The 13941-nt window shown below is 39.2% G+C and overlaps 1 long non-coding RNA gene across 5 annotated transcripts in view; it reads right to left on the minus strand.

The window, feature by feature from the left end:
• The window catches only part of LOC112540634 (uncharacterized), a 41840-nt gene that overhangs the window by 21271 nt on the left and 6628 nt on the right, over positions 1–13941 (minus strand). For 2 of the 5 annotated variants that reach the window (XR_003084714.2, XR_003084713.2), the window contains exon 2: positions 2942–3015. The exons of the other annotated variants lie outside the window; for them this stretch is intronic. This is a non-coding gene — a long non-coding RNA (uncharacterized LOC112540634). The remainder of the gene's footprint in view (positions 1–2941; positions 3016–13941) is intronic. 5 annotated transcript variants of the gene reach the window in all.

Below are 13941 nucleotides of genomic sequence, written 5' to 3' on the forward strand. Positions count from 1 at the left end.
GTATATGACGATGACGATGGTGATGATGATGATGATGTAAGGGGGCACCAGCTCCTTGGAGACAGCTGTGAAAACATGGCAGCCACCCTCTTCTGCATATGCAAAAACATGGGAACCATGCTTTTGTGCATGTGCAGAATAGTAGCTGCCATTACCCACACTGGCAAATAAACCTGCAGTGCACAGAATTTTGGTTTTCTGGACTGAAATGATGTGACACCCAAATCTTCTATAGGAGCCCTAACTTACTGGAAGACCCACCATTAATATGGTGAAGATCCTAGGTGAAATGCCTGATATTGGCAGAGGGCAGAGTGACAAGTCCTAAAGCTGAAGAGTTTCTGCCACTGACAGTAGATAGCAGGTCAGACCACCCTCTGACTTATAAAATAGGAAATATATTAGGTAGGACTGAGTTTGACCAGAAGAAATAGTCCAGCTACAGCTGCCTCTAAGAACACTCTTGTTTGGAATATTGCAAGTTGTTATGTATGAATTTGCCTTTGGAAATGGCCTAGCATGCTACAATATCCAGATGAAACAAATCAATATGGTCATATTATATTAGGCCATTATGTAACTTTCAGTTCAATTCCAAGACTCAGCCGAAGATGCTGGTGTTACACACGTACCCATCACTGCTTAGTTTCATAGTAAGTAATATAAACCAGGTTTCCATCTTTGGAGAGAGAGTTCCATTACTATGATGCCAACATTAAAAGGCCTGATGCCAGGTTAACCTAAAGCCAAGGCCTCAACTATCTTCAGAAGCTCTTCTCTATAAAATGAGATGAAGCAGATGGATGAAAAGGAGAATTAATTTTCAGGGTCCCTGGTTGGGGATGTCTCTCTACAAAGAAGGAAATCCTAAGTAGGCAGAAATTATATCCAAATTTCATGTCCATTCTGTACTTATCCTTCATACTACAGACACCCCCCCCCTCGCCCTGTTATTCCAGTTTAAAGGATATACTTGCAAGAGTGAATAAGCTAAATAATACCAAGTATTTGTTATTACTGTCTGGTGCTACTTCTAGGAAATTAAAAATTCCAGAAAAAAGCAGTTATTTTAAGGCTCTCAGAAAATACAAATCTCTATCCAATTAAAGTTCTTGCTGCTTCCTGTTGCATGTGAATAGGTTATCAAGAGGTAATATGTATGCTGACAAGCGAATGATGTTCCTTTCCCTAGTTTGCTGAAGAATGGTAGACAATTGATTGACTTCTTGCTAAATCTAATCAATGCTCCATTCCCATCAGATTGGTTAACTCTTCCACTAAAGCTGAATACTTTATTATGATCAACAGGCAGGAGTTTTAAAAATAACCAGGTAATAGCCTAGTTAAGAGAAAGTATTAACAGCTTATTAGCATCAGATTTTTTTTTTATTAGGTTGCTGAAAATACATTTTCTTTTCACAGTAGGAGTTACTGGATTTAAGGCAGTAACTTATCTAAAGTTAGGAGAATAATCGAATTCATTGCTTAGAAGATAACATAATTTGGTTGTATTGAAAATGGCTTCTTTTAAGTACAGAACAGGCTCCAACTTCTCAAATTGCAGAAATAAATGTCCTGATTCATGAATACAGTTCCCTTTTTGAAAGTGACAAGAACAATCCATTGTTTTGATACTGGAGGTAAATATGAGTAGGGAGGTATAGATTGGTCCAAATCTACCTGCTTCGTGTTCTGCTTTGCTGGATAGATTTCCACTCCGGCAGATTTATGTCTGGATTTTAAATAATTAATCTGGACAAGCATTTTATGGTTCTTTTAGGGGTAGAAGGCTTCTTTCTAAACTTAACTTTTGAAAATGTCCAATAAGGTGGCTTTTTCTTTCCTAACAAAAATTCCCCGTCCACTGCCTATTCCCTGTAGAAATTCTCTTTTGCCACATTTCGTGAACTGACCATGTGCTGCCCAGCTACTCCTAAAAAAGGTTGCCTTCCCACATATTTGATATAGGTCAAGAGTAACTATGGTGTAATCTGAATGTTTGAGAGACAGACTTCAAAGGTAGTGACTGAAATCAAGATAGAGTAAAAGGCTCTTTAATTTTCCTTTTAGGGCATTCAGGAAATGAGTCTTTGTGAGGACTTTTGACATCATGCACTGACCTTTTCAAGTCACCCCCCTTCCTTTGCTTTCTACAGAGAACTTTGAAGATGCCCAAAGGTCCCAAAGAGAAAACTTTGGCCAAACTCGTGCTACTTTTTACATGGAGATGAACAAAGGGCATCCAGATTATTAATCCAAAGAGAGAACGTCGCTCTATGCTGAAGCCCAAGAGAAACCTTCCCCCTAGGGCTGCCAAATGCACCTTTCCTTATTAGGTTGTACTATCTCCAGGTCAGGTATGGAGAATCTCTCTCTCTCCAGATGTTGAACTATAATTCCTATTTCCTCTACGAGGAGGCTATACCTCTACATCAACATCTGGAATGCCACAGGATCTCCCAGATATGCTGTCAATATAAAAAGGATCTGACATTCCAGCATCACTATATTTTAATATCAGAATATGAGAAGCAAAGAAGTAAATTGGCAATCTTGATTCTTGCAGTGAAATATTACTGAAAGCTACATGATTTCTCTTTGCACTGATGCACCTTTCTTTCATTCATCTCTCAGAGATGAAAAGTTCTTTAGGAAGGACTGTTTTGTTATGAGTCAATACCAACCTGTCAACTGCTGCCATAATTCAATTTTTCAACACATCCACCCTTGCCCACTTTGAAGATCCTCAGGGCAGTAATTGTATTGTGGCTGAAATATATCCTATCTATGACCACTAGAGGGCATTTCAAGACCAAGTTATGCAAATAGAAGCTTCAATATCACCAAGTAGTAAAAGGAAGAAAAGAAAGGTTTTCCCTAGCGTTTTGCATTTTCATTTGAATGAATATTTGAGCCAATTATCTTTAAACTTGTCACTTACAGTAGCAGTTTTTCCTCTTCTGTGAATCAGCTGAAAATATCACCTTTTCTTTCTTAAACTAGGCACATTATGCCCTGGAAAATAGGCATACGTTAGCCATTTAAAATTATTTTTAAAATGTAAAAGATTGGTACAATTGCTAATATGCAATAATACGATTTCCCATTATAGTTTTGATTTTCCTATTGCACTTTCTTTTTCTTTTGCTGCATACCTAAAGTACTTTCAGATTATTTTCTTCTCCTAGTTTAGATTCCACCAACTAGTTCATCTCCTAGTTTAGATTCCATTTAGGGTGTAAATGAACATTGGCATCTTATTCTTTTGACTCTACTGCATCTTTAAAATAGATGTTTAACATCCCAGTTCAAAAAGTTGATATGAACAGCAAACACAAACATTACTAATCTTGCTACGATATCAGATGTCATGTAATTGTAAAGTTTTCACTATCCTAATTACAAATTTATTTCATATGTCTCATAATTAAGTTTTGTCAACCATTTCAGATGTTTATATTTCCATCTTCTCAGCATCACAATATTGCGGAAATCTAATTCAAACACAAAAGGATATATTACTTAATGCCCTATAGCTAAAATATTTGATTTTATAACGTTTTGTACAAATTTTCATTTGATGCCCTGTGTTAATTGATTGCCATATTGCTGTTTGCCCCTTTGGCTTCTAAAGCTCTCCAAGATATAAACTTGATGTTAGGTAGTACACAAAATTGCACCAAGATTCGTGTTATGATTTCAAAGGCAATGTAAAGGATTTAGAGACATCTGCCCCTCTTTCTGTTAAGATAAAGAGTGTCAATGAAGTACAGACTGATTTGGAATATATATATATTTTAAATCAGGCACTTAAATTCTCTCCTTAAAAAAAATAAAAATGATTAGATGCCATCAAGTCAGGGCTAGCTCTTAGCAACCATATGGATAAACCTTCTCCAGGATGATCTGCCCCTAGCTTGGTCCTTAAGTTCTTCCAATGGGGCACCCATCTCTGTTGCAATTGAGTCTATCCACATTGCCGCTGGTCATCCTCTTTTTCTCCCTTTCCCAGCATTATAGATTAGACCTAGATCATTTGTTCCTTAAGTGACAACTCTGGATTGATTTGGTCTATGATCCATTTGTTTTCTTGGTTGTCTATGGTATTCTCAGAAACCTTCTCCAACACCAAAGGTGAAAGGCATCAGTACTCTTTCTGGGCTTATTCAAACTCCAACTTTGCTTCCATACAACGTCACAGGGAAAATAATTTCCTATACAATACTTGTAGGTAAAGACCAGTCATGGCAATGAAATATCTTTTCCAAGGTCTTCATTGTAAGTATTTCTTACAATTTCTTACAATTTCTTTCACCACTGAACTTTGGAAATTGTTCTTTTATCACTGGAGGTACTATGGAAGAGAAGGAGCACTATGGCTAGGAATAACCCAAAACTAATTCTCCTTTTACAAAAAACCTTCTGTGGGTGCTATTTATTTGCTTATTTATTGAAAAAGTCCCCCTTCCTTCCTGGTGCCTATGTACATTTTGAGTGTTCCTCTAGGCTACTGATTTTTCTTCTTGTGCATGTAGGTATTAGGCTAAGCCATGGTTTGTGTAACCAAAGCTGACTGAATCAAGCATAGTTCGCTGGATTTGCACAACATGGACATGCATGAAGGAGAAAAGTCTTCAAACCAATCCCATCTCAGGCTGCTCCAGAAAAGTGTGCCAAGAGGTGAAAGACTGCCATTAACTAACAGAGTGAATGGATTACTTTTCCAAACCTTGCTATTCCACAAAGCCTTTTGATTGCTTCTCCTTAAGCGTTGATGATTCTGTCCTAGCTAAATAAGTGACAACATTTAAAGATCTGGAATTTGAATTAGAATACAAGATAAGACAGAGTTGAAGTGTCAGTATGAAGATACCTCCATGATACTTAGGTTCTGCGTTAGAACCCAAATCATTGGAAAATACCAGTCTAAAGTCTCTGATATTCATTGGATGAATAGATGATTATGATGAAGATGATGTTGTTTATTGGCCTGCATTTAAAAATGTATACCAGTTTGATTTATGAATTTCATACTCTCTCTTTCTCTCTAGTAGAGTTTGATTTTGATTTATATATAAGTTTGGTACTTGATATATCTATAGAACTCATAAATATGAACCCACAAATCTTACAGAAATTGAGCTTATTTTCCTGGCCTAATTAAGCACTTCAAAAACATCTTATATGTTTTTGGAATTAAGCCCATGAAACATTTCTGAATAAATTATCTAGAGTCAGGCAATAAGTCTTATTCTATGGGAGTTAAGAATAAGTAGCATTCTATGGTATTTTTACAACCCAAAATTTGCAGTGTCAAAAAAGTTGAAATTGTTAGATAATTGTTTAAATTGTTTCAGTATAGAGAAATTAGATAGCTAGATTTATAACCATACTGGAGTTGTTTCCAAAGAAATTGAGGACTGAGCTACACAACTGTACTTTAATCAATTATGAACATAAAGGACTAGATATAAATCCTAGAATAATAGGTAAAGGAGTTAACAGGTGGTCCTGTTCTCATTGGGACACCAGTCTGCAGTTTAGATCAGCCTTCAAAAGAGATCTGTTTTAGACAGGATGCTCTTAAGGCAATGCAATTTGCAGGTTCTTGGTTTCATAGGAAATAGACAAGACCTCAAAAATCACATTTGTTCATATCTTTCCATATGGAGATTTTTTTCTTCCCTTTTTTTGCTGACATAACAACTTGCAATTGAGAAAACTTAAGCTGCATTTCCCTTCCCTTCCCTTCCCTTCCCTTCCCTTCCCTTCCCTTCCCAAAGAGTTTTAAAATGACTACATAATAATTTCAGAATAATTTTGCTTTGCCAACATGGTATCACATAAAGAGGGATAATTACGTACATTCTTGTGAAACAGAAATAGTTACCATTGGCTTCCTGATTCAATTGGCCTCCAACACATCCATTGCCAAGATCACACTGCCCCCCATTTTTTTCCCTCATCCCTTCATTACCTCTCCAATTAGCGCACTTGCTGCTTCTGAAATTAAGTGTGACCAAAAAAAATAACCAAGAAGGAAAGGAAAAGAAGGAAAGAAAGTTAACAGTAGGGGGAGTCAGACCACAAAGTAAAAAAAGCCAATTTTGCTTGGCAAAAAACCCCAAAACTTGTAGTCTTACCCTGAAAGCCTGGATTAGTGGGGTAGCTAGGTCATGTTTAATCCCTGGACTGAATACTCTGACAGAACGGTCCCTCAAAGTGAATCGTCTCACTTCAACTGTTAATTATGTGCCATCAAGTCATTTTTGAATTCTAGTGACCTCACAGATATTCTCCACAACAATCTGTTCCTAACCAGGTCTTTCAAGTCCCCCAATGGTGACCCATGGCCACTGAAACTGAGTCCATTCCCCTTGCTGCTGGTCATCCTCTTCTTCTCTTTCCTTCCACCTTTCCCAGCAGTGAAGCCTTCTCCAGAGAGCTGGGTCTTCACATAATGTGTCTGAAGTAGGATAATTTGAGCCTGGTCATTTGTGTCATGAGTGATAACTCTGAGTTGATTTGTCTGATGATCCACTGGTTTGTTTTCTTGGCTGTCCATGGTATTCTCCAACACCAAAGTTCAAAGGCGTCAATATTCTTCCCTATTCTGCTTCTTCAGAGCCCAACCTTCGCTTTCATAAAGTGTCACAGGCAATACCAAGCACATTTCATGCTTTGCAACTGCTACTACATTCCAGAGGTGATTAAGAAAGACAACCCCGGGGGGAAAAATAACCTGAACATATGAAGTTTTAGATTCTGAATTCATTAAAACCATGACCCTATCCTGACTGCAAGAATGAAATGGATCTTTTTCTTTTTTTTTTATCCGCACTCAACCGTGACTGATTCTGCGGCGACTGCCCGGACAAGTCCCTGCAGTTTTCAAGGGAAGGTGTTTCGGCAGTGGTTTGCCATTGCCTCCTTCCTAGAGCAGAGCCCAGCTGGCGAGTGCAGGAGGCGGGGTTTCCGTTGCTTCGCGCCTTTTTCAGGCGTGTGCGGCTTCCGCATTACCAGCAACTGGTCCCATCTCCCGTCCAAGGCGCCGCCAGCATTTTTCCTCCCACCAGGATGAGAGTACCCATTTATTTACTCGCGGATGCTTTCGAGCTGCTGGGTTAGCAGAAGCTAGGGATTAGACAGGAGCTCACTGTGGTGCGCGGAGCTGGGCTTGAACCACTGAAGTGTCGACCATTTCTGGCCAGCAACTTTCAGCGTCATTAAACTGCTGCGCCACCGTGTCCCTATGGATCTTTATTGGCATGGTGCTAATCTAATTGACATAGGAATATGCATCATCTTGATGGAGAGAGGGTTAATGCAGTGTTCTCCAAACTAGATACCTTCTCAAGGTCTGGATGTCCCAGAATTCCCTAACAAGCATGGTCATTGCTGAGAATTCTCGGAATTGAAGTCCACACACCAGGAAGGTGCCCAGGTATGGGAAGGTTGAGTTAAAAAACTAAAAATAATAAAATGGACATGTGTTATGGTGCATACATACAGTCCACATGTTGATGAAAAGATGAACTTGCTATATTCACAAACTTGAAATGGACCACAACGGTTAACCAAGAATTGACCACCATTCCCCACAAGCAGCCTGTTGACAGGACCTAGGATGGCAAAACTACCCAGGATGGTGCTGCTGAGCCAGTTTGCAATTGCTTCATCATCTACTGCTCCTTGGGGATCCTCTGGGTTCCTCTGAACTTCTGGAACCTGGAGTTTAGCTCTGAGGGAGTTTGCCTGCAAATGTGCACTTCTCTCCCCCCCCCCCACGCACACAGGTGTTGCCTGTTTGATAATGAATCTATTTGTGGAAACAATGTGCAAAATGCATTATATTAAGGAAAACTATTTGGAAAAACTATAGACATTAGATAAAATTACAAACCAAAAATGCAAGTATGCACCATCAACTAAGCTAAAAAAAAAAATCAAAGTTGTCGTATTTGGAAAAAGTAAGAAACTGAGAAAAATGAACTTGCTATATTCACAAACTTGAAATGGACCACAACGGTTAACCAAGAATTGACCACCATTCTCCACAAGCAGCTTGTTGACTGGGATGCTAAACAGAAAAATCTGTCCTGCAACTTTTTTAGCAAGTCCCACTTATAAGAGTGAAACTCTTGCTGACTTGCAGGCCCCTGTTAGGAGACAGTTAAAAATATTTTGCCAAATTCAAATTAAATTAAATTTAGAAATAATAAAAATGAGGGAAACAAAGAGTAGCTGCTTTCACTGCCCTATAAAATCACACCATTATTATACTAATTTGAACTGATCAGAGCTAATGCAAGCAAGAGAGAAAGGAAGAGAACTGATTTTATGACACATGTACATTTGATCCCCAACATGATGTGCAGATTTCCAGGCTCCAATTCCAGGACAGCTTCCAAAATTAATACAGTTTTATCACCTGAATAACATGATCTAGCACAAATCTTCTTTTCCATAAGATTAGATCTGGCAAGATGTTTCTCAATTGGGAATAATAATTTTCCTGGATAATGCATGAGAACTTACTAAATTAAACACTGTGCTGGGCTAAGAAGCCCATCCAGGCTATATTCCACTGCAAATCATCCCTTCTAACACTGAACTCAGCTGAGTGTTAAACAGTTTTGATAGTAACAAGGTTTATCTCAAAATATGGCATTTCTACCAATTGAAGAAAAGCTCTAGCAGGGGTATAAGGAGAGTCCTCTGGATCTCAAGACAAGAGTTTCAGGTGACAAATTTCTCCTTCCAAGCTGCAGCTACTGAGGACAGGTAGGAGAAAAAGAGGAAAAAGCCCCACACATCTGGGCTGAAAATATCTGGATGACCACTAGATGACAGCTAAGAAGTAGAGTGTTCTGCATTCATTTATGAGCATCTAGTGGTCATCTGGATTTCAGACAGACAGACAGACAGACAGACATTGTGCCATCAAATCAGTTTCATCTCTTAGAGACCACATAGATATACCTTTTCCAGGAAGATCTGTCCCCAACTGGCCCTTCAAGTGTTCCCAAAGTGCATTCATTGTCACTGCAATTCAGTCCCTCTACCTTGCTCTGGTTGTCCTCTTCTCTTTCCTTCCACTTTTCCCAGTATTATAGACTTCTCAAGAGAGCTGGATCTTTGCAAAATGTGTCCAAAATATGATAATTTGAGCCTGGTCATTTATGCCTCAAGTGAGAACTCTGGATTGATTTGTTCAATGGTCCATTCATTTGTTTCCTTGGCTATCCATGGTCCTCTGAGGAATCTTCTCCAACATCGAAGTTCAAGATCAATATTCTTTCCATCCTGCTTCTTTAAGTCTAACTTTTGCTTCTATTTGCTTCTATTGTGTGTCATAGCAAAAACAATTACATGTACAATTCTGCTCCTTGTAGATATTTTTGTAACCCAAATACTGTACAGTAGTCCAAATCTCTTTCCCCTTGTTCTTCCACAACTAGGAATGAGGAGGACAGCAAGACAGTGACCAGCAACCATCATTGCTGTTTAGGCCACTACTAACTGGGGAACACCAATGGAGAAGGAGATAGCAGTGGCAACAGCAACTCTTCACTCACTCACTCCTGTCATCCATCAATATTAGTCTTTTGCAATGATTGCTACTGGGGCCCTATGTCATATTTGGGCTGCAAAACTACAGATCACCACTAGACATGGCAAAAAGAGATACGGATAAGCCTCTTTGCTGCCTGTTAATGGGCATCTGGATTTTCAGCCCAGGGATGGTAGCCCGCCTAAAAGTTGGTGTGATGAAAGGATTGAAGGGTTTAATTTACTCTGAAGGAATAGGCCAGACAAAAAGGGGAGGAGAAATGGCATTATATATTAAAGAAAAGCACACTGCACACATGTATTGAGATCTAGGAATTTGAGCATGGGCGTCCAATTGAGAACGTTTGACTAAGAATACATGGAAAAGTAAACAATGGTAGTATTATTGGAGGACAGGTGCTATGGTTTGCCAAGTCAAGCAAAAGATCTGGATAATGCCCTTCTGGACCAGAGTTATCAACTACTATATTTGTTGGATAACTAACCCAGCCAACACTACAAGGTCCTAAAAATTCCTAACTGGTCTTGCTGACTCTTTCATTTTCCAAAAGAGAAGGCGGCAAGATTGGCCTTCCATATCTGATCTTAATCAATAGGGTGGAGCTGATTGAAGAAGTAAAAGTAGTTGGAACCTTGGGTGGAAGCGGCTATATCATCTTAGGGTTCAGGATATTGCAGAAACAGAAACTGGAGCGTAGTTGTATATGTACAGTAATTTGGTTGGGAGCACTTAGATACCATGAACAAGTTTAAGGACCAGAACAGTTATATTGAAGAGTTTTGGAGGAGATTCTTCTTGGAGCCCCTTTCTGTGATCTTCAAGAAATCGGGGGGGGGGGGGGGCAGGTGTAATGTCAGAGGTCTGGAAAAGGACAAACATCATTCCTACCTTCAGAAATGGGGGAAAAGCAGATCTGGATATCAACACTAGCCAAAACCTGGGAGAGATTATTAACCACCCAGTTTGTGAGCATTTAGAGAAGAATGCACTACTTGACAGAAGCCAGCATGAGTTTATCAACAAGTAATGCCAAATCAACCTGATCTCATTTTGAGATACAGTGGTCAATTTAGCTGACTACAGAAATCTAGTGGACATACTGTACTGTGATTTCAGCTAAGTATTCACCAAAGTCTTCCATGAGAACCTGGTACAGAAGATGGAAAAAGATGGGTTGGACAATGCTACCATTAGATGGATAAATCCAACAAAAGTATGCTCGTGGCTCTGTCTTAAGCTGTAAGGAAGTGTTAATTGGTGTATCACTGGGTTGTGTTCTAGCCATTCCGTTATTCAATATATGATTTGAATAAAGGATTGGATAATACGATTATCAGTTTTGCAGACTACACAAAGATGGGGTAGACAATAGCAAATACCATAGATGACAGATTTAGGAAGAACTTGACAGTTTAGAATATTGGGTAAAAAAATCCACCAAGATTAATTTCAATGGCGCAAATGCAAAGCCTTACATTTGGTTAGCAGAAATCAAAGCTACAACTATTGGATTGGGGAAACCAGATCGGGCAGCAGTATACGCAAAAAGGATTTGGATTTCTTAGTTGATTCCAAGAGGAACATAAGCCACCTGCAAAAAAAGCATGCATATATATATATATAATCAGAAATATAGTATCAAGATCAAGCGGTCTATTCTACATTGATCAGACCACATCTAGAATAGGAATCTAGTTTTGGGCACCACATTTGAAGAAGGATATTGAAACCCTGGAGTCAGTCCAGAGGAGAATGACCAAGATGTTAACAATCTTGAAATGAAACACTCAAATAGGAATTGCTGGAGGAATTGGGTATGATTAGTTTGGAGAAGCAAAGATTGAAGGGAGACTTTTTAGCAATCTTCAAGTATCTGAGGGACTCTCATATAGAAGAGTTATTTCAAAAGAGAGGACAAGAAACAACTGCTTTAAATTACACAGAAGTAGATTTTAGTTGGGCATCATAGATCATAATGAAAAGCTGGGAGGGGTGTGTGTATTTTCATTTTTCATTTCTAAAATGTTATGAATCCCTTCCAAGTCATTTAAAGAAACAATAATGCTTGTTCTTCAAGCTAATGGAGATTGGAGAGAATCTGTACATTTCAGAATCATTTCAGAAACTGAACAGAAGGGGAAACGTTTTCATCCCCTTTCAGGGCTACATGTCAGGGTTCCTGTCTTTCTCTTCCCTTCCCCAAGGCAAAAGTGGGTGGTACAATTTTCTCTCTTATTTACATATTCCACAGATACAGTACATCCACAGATAGTACATACCCTACCCATTTCCAACTTTGTCACATGCTCATTTTCACACATAGCAGCTTCTGACATAAAGTGGCTTTGCCCTCGTCGTATTTCACAAGGTCCTTAAGACCATTCTATTCCAATGTACCTTAAGCCTTGGTCTGTTTGTGAGTGGCCACTCTACTATTAATTGTCTTTCTGTTGTTATAAACCAGCCATATTCTCAATTGACTGAGGCAGTCTACAAACACTTTATCATCTCCTCCTTCTCCTCTAAAAGCTGTCAGTAGATTTTATTCTATTAGACATGAAAAGGATTTCATTCCCAAATCCAAGTTAAAACTTGTTAAGTGAGAATTTTGGCTCAATTTCTGGCTAACCTGCCAGAAGTATCCCCCAAGCGGCTTACATGGGATAGTAAAATAAAATTACATTTGGTCTCTGTTAAAACGCATAATATTATTCTGAGATAGAATATCAGCATACACCCAGCCCATTTCTCAGAAGGCCTTTGGAACACCATCCCTAAGGAAGTATGGCTGGTGTCAGCTCACAATCTCTTTGGCACCAGGTTACAATACTCTTATTTGCCCAGGCTTTTTAGACTGGTGTTATTGCCTCTGCCTTGGCCTCTGCCTAGACCAGCCTTCCTAGACCTGATGGCTTTAGATGTGCTGGAAACCTACTACAATCCCCAGGTCAACAAGTCAAATTCCTGTGGAGGGCACTGTGTTGAGGTTAACCTAGAAAGTTTTGGCTGAAAAATTGAGGTTCTTAGGTCTCTTCCCATAACCTGACTATTGGCTGCACTGCCTGACAGCTAAAGTGTTGGAGTATTCATTATTTCACTGTCCACTCCTTATTGTAATGATTCCCAGTCTTTTAAAGCCAGGAAGCATGTTACCATTTTGAGACATGACATGGACAAAGAAAGGGGCTCCATGGGAGGCATGCCTACTCATAAAATGGCTGCCAAAGTGGACGTGGCTGAAGTTGATTTCTGTTATCCAACCTAGCCCCTCAGGATGCAAGTAGTCCTCGGTTAACAATGACAATTGAAACCGGAATTTCCATCACTAAATGATGCAGTCATAGAACACGATGTCACGTGACCGCGTTACTTAGTGACGGCATTTATGGCATTTCCCCTTTGCTATCGTTAAGTGAATCACCCTAGGTCGTTAAGTGAGGACATCATGTGGTCACCGTTTGCGACCTCCTGCTGGCTTCCCCATCGACTTTGCTCATAGGGAGCCAGCAATGAAGGCCTCAAATGGCAACCACATGACCGCAGGGACCCTGCGATGGCCAGAACGTTTCACTATCTCAGAATTGTAGGAAATCATGTCCCTCATTTTTAGCAATTGTCGTTGGAGGGGGCTTTAAGGGCTTCCAGGACCAAATTAGGTCTGCATGGGTCCCTCTAGGCTCAGATAATCCAGTTTATGACCTCGGTAGTAGTTGTCAGATGTTACATATTTCTATTTAAAATATATTTCTACAACCCATACATATACATTAATACATGCAAATGTTGTGTAAAACCATGCCCTCTTCTGCTACTTTTAAAAAAAAAAATTGGTGAATCTTTCCTCTTCATTTTTAGCACTGTCACACAGCCCACCTACTAAAACAGCAGGCCACCCAATGTATTCCATCACACCTTAGGGCTCCATTACACTTCTGTTTATTGTTCCAAAGCCTTGAAGCCTCTCGCTTCTCAGATTCTGAGTGTTAAAAAAAGGGGCTGACCTAAAATTTAATCATCTTTTTTAAAAAAATAAGCCTGGGATGGAGGCTTTGCACAATAAGTTTTATAATAAAGTAACAGACTTTGAACGTGAATATACTCAGAGACAGAATCATAAGGATCCTAAGAAAACATCTACAACTTAAAACAATATGGGAGTGGAGAAAAGGGAGCCTGAAACATGTAAAAAAATATATATCAGCACAAAACCAGCATTCTCTGAATTGAATGCACTGGCATGCAGATTGAGAACTGTTGCTCTCATAATACAATAAAAACACAGGGACTGAGAAAAATAACAAAGCTTCATGTGCATGAAAAGAGTCAAAAGAAGTCAAGCGAAGGACATTTTCCCCATTAAGACTAGC

This window comes from Python bivittatus, unplaced genomic scaffold (genome assembly GCF_059951505.1).
Source record: "Python bivittatus isolate LINGU-HERP-01145 unplaced genomic scaffold, Pbiv_v1 ctg000340_np1212, whole genome shotgun sequence".
Lineage (NCBI taxonomy): Eukaryota > Metazoa > Chordata > Lepidosauria > Squamata > Pythonidae > Python > Python bivittatus.